Source organism: Notamacropus eugenii, chromosome 2 (assembly GCF_028372415.1).
Source record: "Notamacropus eugenii isolate mMacEug1 chromosome 2, mMacEug1.pri_v2, whole genome shotgun sequence".
Lineage (NCBI taxonomy): Eukaryota > Metazoa > Chordata > Mammalia > Diprotodontia > Macropodidae > Notamacropus > Notamacropus eugenii.
The window spans coordinates 73,372,770-73,389,645 of NC_092873.1; the positions used below are offsets into that span (position 1 = coordinate 73,372,770).

The following is a 16,876-nucleotide window of genomic DNA, read 5'->3' on the forward strand; positions in this document are numbered from 1 at the left end:
AAAATCACCTATTTCGACTTCCAGGAACCAAGATGGTGGAGTAAGTTGCTCTCACCCTCCCTTATTGACCTTGAAAAACCCAGAGAATATTGTCCCAGGAAAAGTCCCGGGAGAGTGGAACCAACAAAAAGATGAAGTGCAGCAGTCTTTTAGTTTGGGAAGCTAGGGGAATTAATGGGAAAGGTCCCTCTTACTGTGGGTAAAGGGGAGCAGGACAGGAGGCATCCCAGCAGCAAGCCCCACCTCAGCAGACCTGTGGGAGATCCTGAGTCCCAGGGCAATGGAGTAGGTAAATGCCAACACCAGGCACATACTAGCCACTGCCACAAGCTCCAGCACAGCACCAGGTAAACTACTAGACCAATACAGTCTCCAGTTGCCAGCACCTGAGGCCCCAGCACACAAAGACAGTAACCAAGCCCCTAGTCTCCAGCACAAGAAGCCTGGGACAATGTCCCCTATGCCCCAGAAGCAGAGATCAACTTTAAAAGCCGGGGGGGAAAAGGCTAACAACATGAACAAAAAGCAAAAGAGAAAAACAGTGACCATAGAGAAGTATCTTGATGACAGGAAAGATCAAAACACAAGTTCAGGAGAGGACAACATAAACCTACACTTGAAACCTCAAATGGGTATATGAACTGGTCTTAAGCCCCAAAAGCCTTCTTGGAAGAGTTCAAGAAGGATTTAAAAAGACAAATAAGAGAGATAGAAGAAAAAATTGAACAATTCCTTTAAAAATTCAATTGACAGTGGCAAAAAATACACTGAAGAAAATAACTCTATAAAAAGTAGAATCAGTCAAATGGAAAAGGAGGTACAAAAGCTAACTGAAGAAAGCAATTTGTTACAAATTAGAATTGAGCAAATGGAAGCTAATGACTCCATGAGACATCAAGAATCGAACAAAACCAAAAGAATGAAAAAAAATAGAAGAAAACGTAAAATGCCTCACTGGAAAAGTAACAACTGAGCTAACTGTGCTAGGATATGGTTATCTTCAATAATATAAAATTATCAACCAAAAAAGAAGACAAATAGCTGGAACTCTCTAGTGACAGTGGGAGGGGAGATTCTGTCACTGCCTACCCATCTTGCTGCCCCAGTTGCTTTTGAGCAGCTGTCATACATGAAACTATAGGTTCCTTTGTTGGGGGTGTAAGCTCAGTTCCATGTGGACAGTCTCAGGCAGGTAAAAGTGAGGACTTCTAAACCTTAGAGTTCTCATGAGGCCCCCCAGGGAACAGCTGGGAATTGAGGTGTGAGACCCGGGCTATCTCGTGCATTTCCACCTCTTCCCCATGGGAAACTTGCTGGGGAGAGCATCCCGCCCTCGAGATTAATCCATGGTCTGAGCACACCTATTGTTGTCTAGCTAAGGCTGAGAGCAGGCACAGTATTCAGGTGCAAACTATGCAGCGGGAGAGCTGAAGTAGGGTCAGGAAAGCCTGAAGGCGCTCTTAGCGCTGAGGGGCCCTTAGAGGACAGAAGGCTCCTCTTCCCTCTCCCCTCTTCTCCCTCCCCTCTCCCACTCCCACTTCCATTCTGTTACTGTAAGATCTTTGCCTCCTTGGGAAGAGGATTCCTCTCACCTGAGGAAGAATTCACCCTGCACATGTAACCAAGACCCTGAATAAAGCCTAACCCTTGTTCGACTCTGGAAAGTCTCTTCTCTCATACGTTTATCTGGTTTGGCCAGCCGAAGACCTGTGACAGGTAAGGAAAGACTCGGGTAGCCCTTAGGCCTCTAGGCCTGACATTCCTTTTTGATGATTCAGCAGGGAGCCACCAATTTGACATCCAGGTTGGCTGTTCCTGAAGCCCAACATCATAACCTTCAGTTGACTTGACCACCTCTACCATCCTTTCTCACAACTTCTTACATTAACTCTGACCTTAAATCTGAGAAGTAGGGTCTCTACTATCCCCCATCACAAGGAATTCAACTTCCAGCCCAGACGATACTGAATATATTAAATTAAAACTTGAACACCATAAATAAGTTATTGAATACCAAGGGATAAAACTTATGCAGAAATGAATACCAAAACAAGCAAAAAATTCTCATCATTGAGTTGTTTCTGTCATGTCAAACTCTTCATGACCCCATTTGGAGTTTTCTTCACAAAGATACTGGAATGGCTTGTCCTTTCCTTCTCAAGCTCATTTTAAAAATGAAGAAATGTAGGCAACCAGGATTGAGTGATTTGCCCAGGGTCACAGAGTATTCCTGACTCCAGGCCTGGCATTCTATCCATTGTGCCACTTAGCTACCCCTCAAACAAGAAATCATAAAGTAAATTGAATAATAAATGAAACATCCATGAATGATGAAAATAAAATTAAAAAGAACTTGCTCAAAATGTAAAAGAACTAAAAGGCAGTTAACAGTAATGTAAACAAAGTAATGCTTAAGAAAATACAGCAATAATTTAAAACCTTATTGATATTTGATATTATTTTAAAAGAAAAATACTTAGATATTATATTTGTGGAACTAATTAGAGAAACCTTCCCAGAATGAACAAAAATAGTAAGGTAGAAAAATTTCACAGGACACGAACAGGGATATATCTTAATACATCTTTAAGGCACATAATTATTTAATTTCAAAATTATAAAGATGAAGAAAGAAACTTCCACATATAAAGAAGAAAAAAAGATCATTTATTAAAGATGATGACTAAATTATCACGAAACTTCTCAACCAAAATGAAAAACTGAACAAAAATTATCTTAAAAACAAAAGAGTAGAACCTGAAATTACATACCTTATAAATTTGAACTGATGACTTAAAAATGAAATAACATTTCAAAAAACAAATAAGGACTCAAAAAACTTACTAAACAAAATTTGTAATTAAAAAGACTCCCACAAATAGTAGGGGAAGAATTCCAGATTAACTAAAGAAATGCTTCGTAAAAGTAATAACATATTTTAAGCTTGTTATTACCTATTGTCAAGATTATAAAACAAGATATAAACTTTGGTAAGTATGATAGAAACAATCAAATTGCAGTTTAAGCTTGAAATGTATATTATGATCAACAAAATATATTATTAAAGGGATGGCTATCAAACATCTAGAAAGAAAAGCAGTGACCACAAAAAGTTATCATAGCTTTATCAAGAATAGCTCATCTTAGATTAATCTCATGTCCTACTCCAACAGTGTTATTAGGTTAGTAGATCAGAAAAGTGGGGTAGATATAGTTTACCTAGATTTCAGAAAAGCATTTTACAAAGTCTTTCATATTATATTTGTGGTCAAGATTAAGGGATGTAATACATATTTGGATTTAGAACTGGTCAAATGCCTGGCCTGTGTGTGTGCGTATGTATGCACATGCATAAATATATAAATATAAATATATGTTTGTGTGTGTATGTGTATGTATGTATATATGTGTGTGTATATGTATGTATGCATACACATATAAATATAATAGTTTCTAATGATTCCTTGTCAATATGATAGGATACAAAACAGCAGGTCTTATACTATTAAACATAAGATGACATATTCAGGACAGGAAGGGACCTTAGAAGTCATTTAGTTCAACTCCCTAAATTCATAATTAAGAAAACTGGAGACTAGAGAGGTTAAACAAGGTCAGTAAGGCAAGGACTCAAAATTCAGAACACTTTCCACTATTATCATACTGCCTCTAACTTTGATAGTCATAATTGGAATGTTTATCAAATTTTTGAATGACACAAAATTGGGAGGGATATCTAATTTCTTAGATGACAAAGTCAGGATCCTGACTGGCTAAAACATTGGGACAAATCTCCCTAAATGAAATTAAATAGGAATAAATATAAATTCTTCAATTCAGATATACAAAGTGGGATAGGGAAGACTACAGAGTGACTCTTCTGGTGCAGTGGAAGCTTGTTGGTATGAGTCAATAATATAATAAGTGTGACCAAAGAAAGTTAATATGATCTTAGGCTATGACAACAATAATTGCATACATTTATATAACACTTTGAACTTTACAAAGTGCTTTTATGCATGACTGCATTTGATCCTTACAACAAATAGAAATTATTTTACCACTTACTTATATTACTCTAATTCATACCAAGGAATCTTTAATCCAAGACATGGTCTTCCTTCTTTAGCACAGACTGAGCTAATACAACTGAAATTAGCCTGTTCCTAAATCATTCTAACTGAAAAAAAAGAGCATTGTTGGAAAACCGTCATGGGAATCTGTCAGGTCATTTTACAGATGAAGAAACTGAACCCCAAAGAGTTTAGATGAATTGCCAAAGGTGACATAAGGTAGTAAATAATAGAATTGAGTGCCAAACTAATGTCCTCTACTACAAATTCTACTTCACGATGCTATTTCAGACATGGATAATTTGACTTGAATAAATAATATCATAATAGTAGATTATATTCCAGTTGAAAAACGTGTGTGTGTGTGTGTGTGTGTGTGTGTTCATCCTTCGTTGCCGAAGAAGACAATGCCATCAGAGAAACAATGACATGACTTGCACTTGACTTTGCTTTGAGTGAGGGAAAGCTCACTTCTCCTCCAGAGCCATCTGAATCCAGTGACCAGATATTCATCAGGATGACTGGAGATGACCCAGAATGAGGCAACTGGGGTTAAGTGACTTGCCCACGGTCACACAACTAGTGAGTGTCAAGTATCTGAGGTGAGATTGAACTCAGGTCCTCCTGACTCCTGCACTGGTGCCCTATCCATGGCACCACCTAGCTGCCCCTCTAGTTGAAAAACAGGCAAACAGAAAAGAAATATAAAAATGATGGAATAAGAAAAAATTTTAGTTCAATCCTGACGCAGAGATACATTGGTGTTTAATGAGAAAATGAGAAATTATTGAAAAAAACTTACAAATGTTCTCAATTTCATAAAAATTTAAAATTTACATACACCAAAAAAAGATAATCAAGAAAAATAAGAAACTGTGGAAAATAGGAAAACATAACATACAAACTTAGCATGCAAAAATTGTAAATAATTTATTAAAATATCATCAAAGTATATGGACAACAGAGAAAACAAAAATTATCATTATTAGAAAGAATTTCAACTTAACTAATACTAAAAATTAAAATTAAAACAACTCACAGGTATTATTTTGAACAGAATGGCAAAAATGACTTCAAATGACAAAATTCAGTGAGGACAGGGCTATAGAAAAACTGATACAATCATGTTACTGGTGAAATCACAAAGTGATAGCAGCTTTTTAAAAAAGACTTCTAGCAGTAGACTTCAAAAGTCACAAAATAATTTATCTTTTGACTAATCCCATGTTGGGAAATATATGCTGAAAATATTATTAAAAAGGAAAAAACCCTATACATTCAAAGATATTTATAGCACCATTTTTGTTATTGTGGAAAAAACTGGAAATGTATTAAGTGTACAGCAGTTGGGAAGCAGTTGAATAAATTCTGATACATTAATGTAATACTATATTGCAATCAAGGTTGATAAGTATAAGGAACATAAGGAAATCTGTTAAGAATTATATGAAATAATGAAAAGAAAATAGAAGCAGAAAAATAGAATATACACTGACTATATAAGTAGGAAAAGTATATATATAAATACAGAGCAAAAAATAGACAAAAATTAAAAGAAAAATAAAGAGTACAGCTAATAACCTATTATATAAGTTATTTGGGGCAGCTAGGTGGCACAGTGGATAGAGCAAATGACCCAGAGTCAAGAAGATCTGAGTTCAAACCCGGCCTCAGATGCTAGCTGTATGACCTACGCACAAGTCATTTAACCCTGTTTGCCTAGGTTTCCCCATTTACAAAATGAGCTGGAAAGGGAAATGACAAAGTGCTCCAGTAACTTTGATAAAAAACAAACAAAGATACCCACCCAAATGGGGTCATGAAGAATTAGATACAATTGCAAAATGACTTAACAACAACATACGCTATTCTGTGTGTTCAAATTCATTTATTCAAATGTAAATGGTACAAAATGCATTTCATTTGATTTGTTGATGTTAAAAACTAAATTCAGAATAAAATTTTTTTGAAAAAAATCTCTCTCTGGTATTCTGGGTTATAGGAGGCCCTGAATATAGATTACTTTCAGTACTATTGAATGTTCTCATATACCAAGATGTGTCTCAATTGTTAAATTTGCCCAAGGTACCACTCTATCATACACTACAGCCTCTTAGAATCTTAATTCAAGAGGTAGAATTTCATGAGGAGTTGGAAGTGATGGTATGATTTGATGTTTAAGTGAGAACCTAATTTCTCATGTTTGGGTCACCAAAGGTCCTTGTACAGGGGCAATTCCTTCCCCTTCAGTGGCAATATTTTGGCTAGGCAGGAGCCACAGAACAGAGGCAAAGACTGACTTTTAAACAATATTACTTACTAAAAGAATGTTTTGGGATCAACTAATCCCACTGCACTAGCTCAGCTTCTGCTAACAAAGACCATGTCCTAAGTTCAGCACTTGTAGATACAGGTCAAGGTGACAAATAATTTTGATAAAGTTCTGAGTAGTAACCTTTGCCCACTAAACTGATGACTTATCTTTATGATATAGTTTTGGAAGATTTCCCACATGTGCTTATGGCATTGTCTTCACTATCCCTTGGATGATATAAAGTAGGAAAATTCCCTCAACCCATTTTGTGATACCCTGTGGGAAATCTGATGAGATTCATATTCAGTGGAAGGAATTCCTGGCACAGAGTGAAAATCTGGCTCAACCACAAATGTTCAAATATAAGGTTCTGGGGTGGCAATCAGATTTTTCAGAAGGATCATCACCTATATCTTGCTCATAGGTTGACCACTCATTTTCAGAGACACACAATTCATCACCTTCTACATCTGTACCTGGAGATGCCAAAGAACTGGTGTCTTATAAGGATTAGTTTGGTAATCAGATTCTTCAAAAGAGTTCTTACCCATGTCTTGCTCATGGACTGACTACTCATTTTAAAATACAGATGCACTAAATGCAGCTTCTGAATCTGAAGACAGCAGAAGTCAGTCACTACCTTCTTTCTCCTGATTCATTCTTTTTTTTTTGTTTTTTTTTTTGGCTAAAATAAACCTCTCAGGAGAGATTTGGGGAGCCCAAGACATAAGAATAACTATATAAATTCCTAGTGAAGTAATTTTTTGTTTGTTTTAATTCAGGCAGATTAATTTGGCAGAAATCCAAAAGGAGAAAAATTTTTTAATTCCTGGGGGAAGGAGACTAGCTCTGTAAAATCTAGAGAATCAATAATAAACCCCAAACAGGAGGATCTAGAGCAGATGAAGCTATAGAAAAAGCCTTGCTATAGAAGCACAACCCACCTCAGGAGGTGGAAAAATTCTCCTGATGTCACAGGATATAGGTAAAGCCCAATATAAGTAAAATACCTATATCAGGTATAGCCCGATATAGGTAAAATTTCTCATGTGATTTGGAAGGGGAGACAAGGGGAAATTTCCCACGTGATATCTCAAGGAGACTTGTAGGAAGTAAATTTTTCCTTTATTTCCGATAGGATGTTGGGGGTTATATCATGGGGGGAGAATTTCCCCACATTACATCACAGCGGAAATCTTCTCATGCCAGGGGTAGGAGGCAGAAAGGAAGAAGACACCACAGGGCTAATAGTTTGAATGAAAATGCAAAAGCTTGTTCTCTAATATTATCCCTGACAACTCAGTCTAATTCTTCATAGATTGGGTCCCTGAACCTCTCCTGAAACTGGTCTACAATTATAGTTTTGTTCCAATCCTGCACACACACACACAAAAAAAAACCCAAAAAAACCCCCCAAAACACATTGGTTAAATCCAGAACAGGTCAAGTTAAATGATGATTAGCAGATCAAAGTTTAGAATATCCCCTGGAGAATTATAAACATTATCATCACTTAAAATATCTTATTGAACATGATGCTGCTACACAAAGACAATTACATAGGATTGGCTTAAGTTAAGCTCCCAGTTCATCTCCCTACAGGAATTAACACGATGGATTACACACAGTAGGTACTCAATAAAGATTTATTTAATAGAATTGCAATCTAAATCAGAAGCCTGCTTATTGAGATTAAAGGGAGGGGTGGAGTGAAGATGGCAGAAGGAACTCAACTGAACTCCCCCAATACTAGATAAATCTGACCATAAAATAAACAGAAAAGAAGTTAAGGAGGATGAATAGAATTTTAGAAAAGTTAGATATGATAGACCTCTGGGGAAAACTGAATGGAAACAGAAAGGAATATATTTTTTTTCTCAGTTGTATATGGCACCTTCACAAAAACTGACCATGTATTAAAGCATTAAAAACCTCAGAAACACAGAAAAGGAGAAATATTAATTACATTCACTTCAGATTATAGTACAATAAAAAATTACATTCAATAAAGGGTCATAGAAAGATAGGTTAAATTAATTGGAAACTAAATAATCTCATACTAAAGAATGAGTGGGTCAAAGACTTAATCATAGAAACAATCAATAATTTCATTAAAGGCAATGAAAATAAATGAGAAAACATACCAAAATTTGTGGGATGCTTCCAAACAGTACTTAGGGAAAAATTTATATCTCTAAGTGCTTATGTTAATAAAACAGAGTATAAGCAGATCAGTAAACTGGGCATGCAACTAAAAAAAATAGAAAAAGAACAAATTAAAAATCCCCAATTAAATATCAAACTGGAAATTCTGAAAATCAAAGGAGAGATTAATAAAACTTAAAGTAAAAAAAATTGACAAATACAGCTAGGAGATGGTTTTATGGGAGAAAAAAACGATAAAAAAGATAAAACAGTTAATTTGATTAAAAAAGAGAAAGGAGAAAGTCAGGTTACCACTGTCAAAAACGAAATAGGTGAATATTTCACCAATAAAGATAAAATTAAAGTAATTATTAGGAGCTATTTTGCCCAATTATATGCCAAAAAATCTGACAATCTAGGTGAAATGAATATTTACAAAAATATAAATTTCCAAGATTAACAGAAGAGGAAACAGGATGCTTAAACAAACTATCCTGGGGTGGGGGAAGGGGGAAAATTGAAAGAGCCATCAATGACCTCCTTAAGGAAAAATTCCCAGAACTAGATGGATTCACAAGTGAATTCTACAAAATATTTAAAGAACAATTAATTTCAATACTATGTAAACTATTTGGGGAAATAGGGGAGAAAAGGTTTTACAAAAATCTTTTTACAGCACAAATATAGTGCTGATACCTAAACCAGAAAGAGCAAAAACACACAGAAAATTATAGGCCAATTTTCCTAACAAAAACTGATGCAAAAATTATAAATAAAACATTAGCAAGGAGATTGCAGAGCTATATCACAAAGATCTTACACTAAAGCCAGGTGAGATTTACACCAGGAAGGCAGCATTGATTCAGTATTAGGAAAACTATCAGCATAACTGACCAAGTCAATAACAAATTATTATCTCAACAGATGCAGAAAAAGCTTTTGACAAACTGTAACACTCATTCCTATTAAACTATAGAAAGAACTGGGATAAATGAAGCTGTCCTTAAAATGATAAGTACTATCTATCTAATATGAAGCACAAGCATCATCTGTAATGAGGATAAGCTAGAAGCTTTTCCTATAAGATGTAGGGTGAAGCAAGGATGCCCATTATCACCATTATCATTGCAATAGCAATAAGAGAAGAAAAAGAAATGAAAGGAATTAGAATTGGTAATGAGGAAGCAAAACTGTTACTCTTTCCAGATGATATGATAGCATACTTAGAGAATCAACTAAAAAACTAGTTGAAAGAATTAATAACTTTATCAGAGTTGAAGGTTATAAAATAAACCCACATAAACTAACACCATTGTTATATATCACCAACAGGACAACAGGATGAGATAGAAAGAGAAGGTGCAGACAATATAAAATACTTGGGAATCTACCTGCTAACCAGGACTATATGAACATAATTATAAAAGACTTCTGCACATAAATAAAGACTGATCTAAACAATCAGATAAATATCAAATTTTCATGGGTAGGCCAGACCAATAAAATAAAAATTATAATTCTACCTAAATTAATTTACTTATTCAGTGCTATACAATTCAAACTACAACAAAGATATTTTATAGAGTGTAATGTTAATGGAATAAGATCTTCCCCATCCATTAATAAGCCTATGTGATCTGCTTTGAGCTCTGGCCTAGTTCACCACTATGATACAGCCTGAGTCACATGGAGCCTGAGTAACATGGAGCCTGAGGCACTTTGAGCCTGTTGTGGGAGGACCTTGCCCAATGGAAAAAGAGTGGAGGGAGAAACTTGCTTAGGGGAACTTACTTGTGAGGAAGCCTAACAGAAAGGATGCTTAAGATGCTGGCCCTCCCTGGATTGGTGATGAGTACCTTGCTAAATCTTACCTCTTGGTATCCTAATAGCGGTGCTCTAAATAAACAATTTGATTTTGCCTTTGAGGAAGACAGTTTATTATATTTTGTGAATCTATCCCAGAAATATGTATGAATATTCATAGCAGATGCATTGGCATTACACAGAACTAAAAAGTAATAACAAAATTCATCTAGAAGAACAAAATTTGGTCACGAATAACAAGGAAGGGAGTGGGGTCAGAGCAGGGTAGGGGTAGAATGCTGGGGATGGGGGGGGGGTGAGATAACTAGAGTGGCTAGGTGTCTGTAGAAGGGTCGGCCATTCAGAGTTGCAGCCCAGACGAGATGGAACTTGTACTCCTGCAGCTACTACTGCTCCTTACAACTGTTTCAGAGAAATCTCATGAGCATCAGAGGGGACTCTTGGAGCTGGCAGGAGCTGTCAACTGTGCTACAAGCTCCTCAGCACTGGCTTATATGAGCTATGGCTGCTACTGTGGCACTGGAAGAACTGGTTGGCCCCAGGACAAAAGTGACTGGTGCTGCCAAAAACATGACTGCTGTTATAGCAAGGTTGAGGAGGCTGGTTGTTCCTCCAAGATGGAATGCTATAATTGGGAATGCAGAGACCAGAGGGTGGAATGTGGTGCCAACCTGAACAAGTGCCAAGAAATGATGTGCAAATGTGACAAGGAAATTGCCCATTGCTTGGCCACAGCAGAATATAATGCAAAGTACCTTTCCTTCCTCTACGCCCGTTGCAGACATACCTTGGAAATTTTCTTTGGATTGCGGGTATATAAAAATAATTTTCCCTAAACAAAAAACAGTATCAATGTTCCAGTAAAGGCAAAAATAAAGGTTCTTACCTACTTCTTCCTTATAAGCCTATGGCATGGACCTCATCTATTGCCATGCTTAACCTCAGCTGAAACCTACCTAGAGGTCATCTCCTTACTTTCAACTCATAGACAAATCCAAGAAACCAAGTTGCTCTACTGTGAAAATGGGAAGTTAAGTGAATTCTTCCCACTTTATCTATATTTTTATTTTAACCTATATATTCCCCTTCTGGGGACTATGCTAAGCTCCTACTAAACGGCAATTTAAATCAAAGGAGACAGGCAAAGGCAATTAAGCTTAAGAGAAAGCAGGTCTAATAAATATGTCAGAAGACATGGGTTCTTCTTATCTCAAGTTTAGCATTTTATAAAACAAAAGTTAATGTCTTAAACTCTGCTTCAATCATAAATTGGCCTTTATCCCCCAATCCATTTTATAGATATCTCTTAACCTTTAGAAATTTTAGCTGGTAAATGTTTTTTACCTAGTTTACTCTAAGGTTCCCAAGTAGCTAGGTGATGAGGTAGATAGAGTACTGGTCCTAGAATCAGGAAGACCTGAGTTCAAATGTGGCCTCAAGCCCTTAGTACCTGTGTGATCTTGGGCAAGTCACTTAACTTCTGTCAACCTGCTTCCCCAACTGTAAAATATGGGGACATTAAAAGCACCTACCTCCCAGGATCAAATGAGAATATTTATAAAGTGCTTGGCACATAGTAGGTGCTATATAAATATATGCTATACAAATACTAGCTATTATTAGAATTGAATTGTCAAAGAAATTAATTAATTTATAAGTATGATTTCTTATTAGAACTATTAAGAAGTAGAGATAAGGTACAGGCTAAAGACTACCTCTCTCTTCTGTTTCCAAGTTCTTGTAACTAGATCAAAACTTATTTACCTGTTTTACAAAACTGCTGTTATACTGATAATCTTAGAAGTGCTAAATTGTAAACTATATTTTCCCTAACCCTTTACCTTCCTGGTGTCTAGCAATGATTCTCTGTACAGAAAAATAGATGTTAAACTACACTCGATTATAGGTGTCATTCAAAAAAAAATCAAGGAAATTAATTTTACAAATGTGAAGGAAGGTGGTCTCACATTACCAGATCTCAAACTGCATTGTTACTGTTCAGTTTTCAGTCGTGTCTGACTCTTTCTGACCCGGAGGACCATATTTATCGTGAGATTTTCTTGGCAAAGATACTACAATGGTTTGCCATTTCCTTCTCTACTGGATGAAGGCAAACAGTGGTCAAATGACTTGTCCAAAGTCCCACAGCTATTAAGTGTTTGACTCCAAATTTGAACTCAGATCTTATTGACTCCAAGTACATTATTATATCCACTGAGTCATCTACTTGCCTTTAACTGTATTACAAAGTAGCAATTATGAAAACAATCAGGTACTGGCTAATAAACAGGGAGGTGGATCAGTGGAATATATTAGGTGCACAATACACAGTAGTAAAACAACTGTAGTAATCTATGTTTGATAAACCCAAAAATTCAAGTCTGGGGGGAAAGAATTTCTTGACAAAAACTGATAGGAAAACTAGAAAGCATTTGGTAGAAACTAGTTATAAACCAAGATCTCACTCCATATACCAAGATAAGGTTAAAATGGATACATTTAGAAATAAGGATTATATCATAAGCAAATTAGAAGAGCATGGAAAATTTAACCTGTCACATCTACGAATAAGAGAAGAATTTATGACCAAACAAGAAATAGAGAGCTGTACAAGATGATACAAAATGTAAAATGGATAATATTGATTACATTATATTTAAGACTTAGCACAAACAAAATCAATACAGTTAAGATTAAAAGGAAAAATGGAAACTGAGGGTAATTTTTTACAGCAAGTTTCTCTGCTAAAGGTCTCATTTCTCAAACATGTAGAGAAGTGAGTCAAATTTATAAGAACACAAACCATTCCCCAGTTGATAAAAAGTCAAAAGATATGAACATGCAGTTTTTAAAAGAAATCAAAGCTTTCTAAAAATGCTCTAAATCACTATGGATTAGGGAAATGCAAATTAAAACAACTCTAAGGTCTCACACTTATCAAATTGGCTAACATGACAGAAAAGAAAAATGACAAATATCAGAGGGGACAAATATCAGTTTTCAGTGGAAAACTGGGACACTGTTGGTAGAGTTATGAACTGATCCAACCATTCTGGAGAACATTTTTGAACTATACCTAAAGGGCTATAAAACTGTGCATTCCCTTTGACCTAGCAATATTACTAGCTCAGTAACCCAAAGAGATCAAAGAAAAAGGAAAAGAACCTATATATGCAAAAATATTCATTGCAGGTCTTTTTGTGATGGCACAGAATTGGAAATTATGGGGATGTCTATCAATTTGGGAATGGCTAAACGAGTTGTGGCAAATTATTGTGGTGGAATACTATTGTGCTAAAAGAAATGATGAGTAGAATGGTTTCCAAAAAACTTAGGAAGATTTATATGAACTGACACACAGTGAGGTGTGCAGAACTAGAACACTGGAGAACAGTAACAGCAATATTGTATGATGATCAAGGGTAAATGCCTTAGATATTATAATTAATATAATGATCCAAGACAATTTAGAAGCATTAATGATGAAAAATGCTATCCACCCCCTGAGAAAAAGCTGATGGAATCTGAATGAAGGTTGAATCATACCTTTTTTAATTTCATTTTTCTTGTTTCTTTTTTAGTCTGTTTTCTTTTGCAACATGGTCAATATGAAAAATGTTTTGCATGAATTTATATTGTATGATCTATATCATATTGCCTTCTCAAAAGGGGGGAGGGGAAGGAGGAAGGGATAGAATCCAGAATTCAAAATTTTCTAAAACAAATGTTAAAAAAAAAGCATACATGTTATTGAGAAATACTTAATGAAATAAATATAAAACATATTGGGGAAAATAAAAATAGATTAAGCCACAAAACAAGAAAAAAGAAAGTCTACCTGTTCCAGTCTTTCATTTTCCTGGTTTTACAGAAAAATGGAAAAGTAAATTTAGAAGGAATTAAGAAGAAAAAATGAGATGGAAAGAGAACAGGGATTAAGTTAAAGTAAAAAAGAAAGAGAAAAAGAAAAGGCTTAAGATGTAGAATTCTTTGTGTATAAAGTAGCAGAATGGATACATGGACATAAAAAGATGGAGTATAAAAATGATAATTGATATTGGGATAGATAGCACATTTAGATTTATAGAGCACTTGACAAATATTATCCTATTTGACTTGCACAACATATTTGGTAAGTATCTTAGGTAAACCTACCCATTTTAAAGAAGAAATGAACTTGCCTTGATCATATAATCAGAGTCCTTATCCTGGCCTAACCAAAAATATTATCAATTATTTTCCACATTATTTAGTATACTATTTTCTTATTTTTATATGTAAATGTTTATGTATGTTTGATTGTCACTAGCTAAAGCTTAAACACTATCATTAAATGCTAGAATTTCAAAGATCTTCAATGTCCACAGAAAATTTTTTAAGTGACTGACTTTTGGCTCTGGCTCTCAGGCATTTTTGATTATTTAAGGATTCAGAGTATCATCCAAGAATAGACAGAAAAAAATGAGAGCAGAGCTGAAACAAAATATTAAAAATTAAGTTAGAACACTTGAAAAGAGAACGAACAGTTCAGTGCATGAAAATTTAATACCTTACCCACATGGTCAATACCCTGAAAAAGAAAATGTTGCATACAAGTCAATGATTCAATAATAGAACATATAGTACAACAAAGTGAAAAACCTAGTATCACAAATGACTTACCTAGAAAACAGGATGGAATAAAAATTTAAGCATTAATTGACTTCCTGAAAATCATCACCAAACAAAAACTCTGATACCATAAAATCCTAAAAGAAAACTGCCCAGAACAATCAGCCACAGGGCAAAGAGAAAAAAAAGAATATGACACTGAGCTCCTTTGAAAAAACACAAATTGAACATACTCAGAAATGTCACAAGCAAAATTTAGTTTTCAGGTCAAATTAGGAATACTTTAGATGGCCAGGAGAGATCAAACACTAGAGAACCATAAGCAGGATCTCATAAGACTTGGCAGCAACCACTACATAGAGAGAAAATCTCAGAATCTGATAAACCAAAAATCAAAAGACTTATGACAAAAGGCTTACTACAACAACAAAATAATAATAAAAACATACCACAAAATTGAGTATAATTCCACAGGAGGAAACAGACCATTAATAAAAATACTTTTGTGTATTCCCATTGAGTGAATCAGAATTGTGGAGAATCTTTGAAAGAGAAAGAACAGAGTGGCCAGAAACAGGAGAACAATTTACACAATGAGCACAAGTATAACATAAGGGGAAAAAACTCTGTAAAACCTCAGAAAACTCAGAAATTTTGACCAAAGCCTTACTTCAGAAGACTGATAATTAAGCCTATTTATTACAAGAGAGAGATTTTATTGGGGTAGGAGTGAGTTAGGGAAGCAAGTTAGTAAGAAGTGACACATATTAAAAAACCATCAATAAAATTCGTTTCATTGAAAGAAGAAAAAGAAGTTTAGATTGAAACACAAATGGCAATTTTGTTACTAATTTGTTAAACAATATATGTGTGTGTGTGTATGTATGTATACATATACATATATACACATATATAGGAATATATATGTTGTATGTTTTTGGTGTGCCTGTGTATATATTCATATACATATATCTATGTATATAATCTGGAACTTGGGAAAAGAGATAAATTCCTTTAGGGCATGAACTATGCTTACCTTGAAACTCCTAGCATATATAGTAGATATATTATATATATGTGTGTGTGTGTATGTGTGTGTGTGTGTGTGTGTGTGTATCACCTAGCATATCTAGTAGGTGCTTTAAAAATGTTCTTTGAATGAAGACATATTTGATACTTTATGGTTATTGAGGCTTTTTTGTATTTTTCTCATCTTTTTATCTACAGTTATTTTTTTTCTGATGGAACTCAAAACCTTTACTTTAGCACTGACCCCTAAAACATCTAAGGAAGACTAACTTATTGGATATGGAACTAAGTTCTTTCACTCATAAGAGCTAGGATTTAAATGCCTGTTGGAAGAAATTAATTGTGATAACAAAATGTTGGAAACAAAAGAAAAATACCCAGTGTTTAAGGAATGACTGAGTAACTGCTATGTAGCTATAACAAAAAACTATTATACTACAAAGAATGATATAAATGAAGAATCCGTAGAAACATGCTTATACTTGCTTTAAGGCAAAGGAAAGAAATCAAAGCAGGAAAAAAAACAATATACACATTTACTCCCTACAATGACGTAAATAAAATCAATTTCGAGGCAATAAAGTTCTGGCCCAATACAATAGCTAGTCTCAGTACTACATTGTCAAAGTTTCTTTCTGTTAACAAATAATAAACTGTATTCTGAAGTATATGTTTTATGAGAATCTATTTGGTCTATTTCTCCCCAAAGCCATGGCCCATTACAAAACCACATGGAACGTATTACAATTGATATCTGTTGATTTAATACTTGAATCACACTACCTTCATTTTACACCATAAGATCTAAGGCAAAAGCTAAATATATTATCTAAATTAGTGTACACTCAAGAGGTTGTTTTGAGCTCTTGGCTCCTTTGTC

At 34.9% G+C, this 16,876-nt stretch overlaps 1 pseudogene; it reads left to right on the forward strand.

The window, feature by feature from the left end:
* The first annotated feature begins 10,718 nt into the window (after positions 1-10,718).
* Positions 10,719-11,192, forward strand: LOC140522654 (group 10 secretory phospholipase A2 pseudogene; annotated as a pseudogene).
* The last annotated feature ends 5,684 nt before the right edge of the window (positions 11,193-16,876 follow it).